Source organism: Sinocyclocheilus anshuiensis, unplaced genomic scaffold, assembly GCF_001515605.1.
Source record: "Sinocyclocheilus anshuiensis isolate Anshui unplaced genomic scaffold, SAMN03320099.WGS_v1.1 scaffold1569, whole genome shotgun sequence".
In the NCBI taxonomy this organism is placed as follows: Eukaryota; Metazoa; Chordata; class Actinopteri; order Cypriniformes; family Cyprinidae; genus Sinocyclocheilus; species Sinocyclocheilus anshuiensis.
Genome location: NW_015540100.1, coordinates 108,319 through 110,565, shown reverse-complemented (window position 1 = coordinate 110,565; position 2,247 = coordinate 108,319). Strand labels below are relative to the sequence as shown.

Genomic DNA, 2,247 nt, shown 5'->3' with positions numbered 1-2,247 from the left:
AATACATTACAGTTTAACAGAGATTCACATAGAAAACAGCTGTTTAAATAGTAACAATGTTTCACAATATTACTGCTTTTGCTGTATTTTTGCTCAAATAAATGCAGGCTTGCTGAAAGAAGAGAACTCTTTAAAAAACATTGATTAGCTAATATCAGTCCGATCTCATAATTATTCAAACACTGCTGATATGTGTGTAGTGTTGAGCTGGAAGAACTCAAGATAAGCAGTGAAATCATAGTAAAGACTGGACAAATAACTGCTGGCCCCATGAAACCCTGGCAGCGTCCCATGAGCCCCTGTTCTTCCTAGAACTCTTGACACGCGTTTAGAGGCGAAACACATCTCAGGAGAGCCACGCGCTCATGGAGACACGAGCACAACAGCAGGAGCGTCCCATGAGCCCAAAGAGAGAAGAACACAGAGGATCAGACGAAACCAACCGTCCCCTGCCTTCATACAGAGATTCACTGCAAAACTACCAAAATAAATCAGTAAAAGTCATACAGTAGTTTTTATTTGAAACAAGGCTTTCGACTGATTCACTGACCAGTTTTTTTTAAATTATTATTATCATTAAAATAGTGTTACAGTACCTATTAATATATTGAATGTTTTGGTTTTTGTTTCATTTTTTATTTTAGTTAAAGTTTTAGTAATTTTGTTTTATTTATTTATTTATTTTTGTCTAAAAAATATTTAATATTTTTATTTCAGTTTTAGTAGTTTTAATACTTGAACAAACTAAACTGTAATTTTTACTATTATTTTTAATTTTTTAAAGCTGCACTCCGTAACTTTTTTTGTTTAAAAATGATCCGAAATCAATATTTGAGCAAGCACATAACCAGCCAGTGTTCGAAACTATCTCCTTACTTTAGCTGATTCACAACGGTTAGCTTATAATAATATTTTCTAGTTTGAGTGGTACAGGTAGGTTTTCGCTGGAAATTAGAGCGTGCCGTTGCGTCATTACGTCACGTCTGTAAACATAAAGAAGTAGTCCCGGCTCATCATTGGTGGCCAGATTTATGGTAATGCTTTTTTCCTCAGTTGGTCAGAACAAACGTGGCAGACTTGTTACTCGTTCAGATGGCAATACACGGTGAAAATGCTTATTTGGGTCATATATTCCACGACGTAGGCTAGAATCTGTGCTTGTGAAGTACAGTAGATATCCACCGGTGCGGTGACTGACTGCCACACACTCTTCAGAACATTAGATTCTGGAGTCGGAGCACAACACACAGCAAGCTAGATAACTCCGCACACAGCTGCAATTCCAGGTTTTCAAACAGAGATGGCGACAAAGAGGCAACACTTACGGACTGCAGCTTTAAGTTATTCAGTAGTTTTATTTGAAACAAGGCCTTGAATATAATTCTGTTTCTACTAATTTACCAACCAGTGTTATTTTAATATGATTAAAATTAAAAGTATTATAGCATTTTGGTTTTTGTTGTGTGTTTTTGTTCTTTTTACTATTTTTTTTATTTTATTTTTTTTTAGTTTTTGTATTTTATTTTTTTGTTTTTTTTTTGTTTTTGCAATTTTAGTTATTTAACTTAAACTAAACGAAAATCTTAAATATTGTCTTGGCGACTACCTGAAATATTTACTGAAAATATATCTAAAAGGTTTTTAAATTTGATTTTATTTTAGTTAACATTCATTTTGGTGCTTCATGTCCACAGTCTTTTAAATATCATCAATTTTAAATTTAATATTGCCTGAAAAAAAGAGGCATTTGTTAATGCAAAATTCAACAATAGTTGATTCAACACACTAAAACACTAGTGATTTAAAACACTAATCTCAATTATTTTATTTTAATTAACATACATGTTCTTTAATAGTTGTATTTAACAATATTAACACTGATACCGATCAGCATGCCACCTCCCAGAATTAGTTATCTAGTTTAAATACTAAGTAATATATAATTCACAATTTTTACAAATTTAATTATAAGCGCTTTTTAAAATAATTACAAATTAATAATAAATGTAATGCTTTCTAATAAATTATTAATAATAATAAATAATAATAAATTGACTATGGTAATAAATGTAATGCATTCTAATAAATAAATTAATAATAATAAATAAATATAATAATAAAAAAATAATAAGTTGACTATGGTAAGTAATTTTCAATTAACTAAAAAAGTAAATTTTTATTCTTTCTTTTTTTGAAAGAAATTAAAACTTTTATTCAGCAAGGATGTGTTAAATTGATAAGAAGTGA

General features: G+C 30.1%; 1 protein-coding gene across 1 annotated transcript in view; it reads right to left on the bottom strand.

Moving 5' to 3' along the window:
- LOC107687208 (kelch-like protein 28) overlaps nucleotides 1-2,247 on the bottom strand; it is a 12,112-nt gene that overhangs the window by 2,220 nt on the left and 7,645 nt on the right. The window lies entirely within an intron of this gene.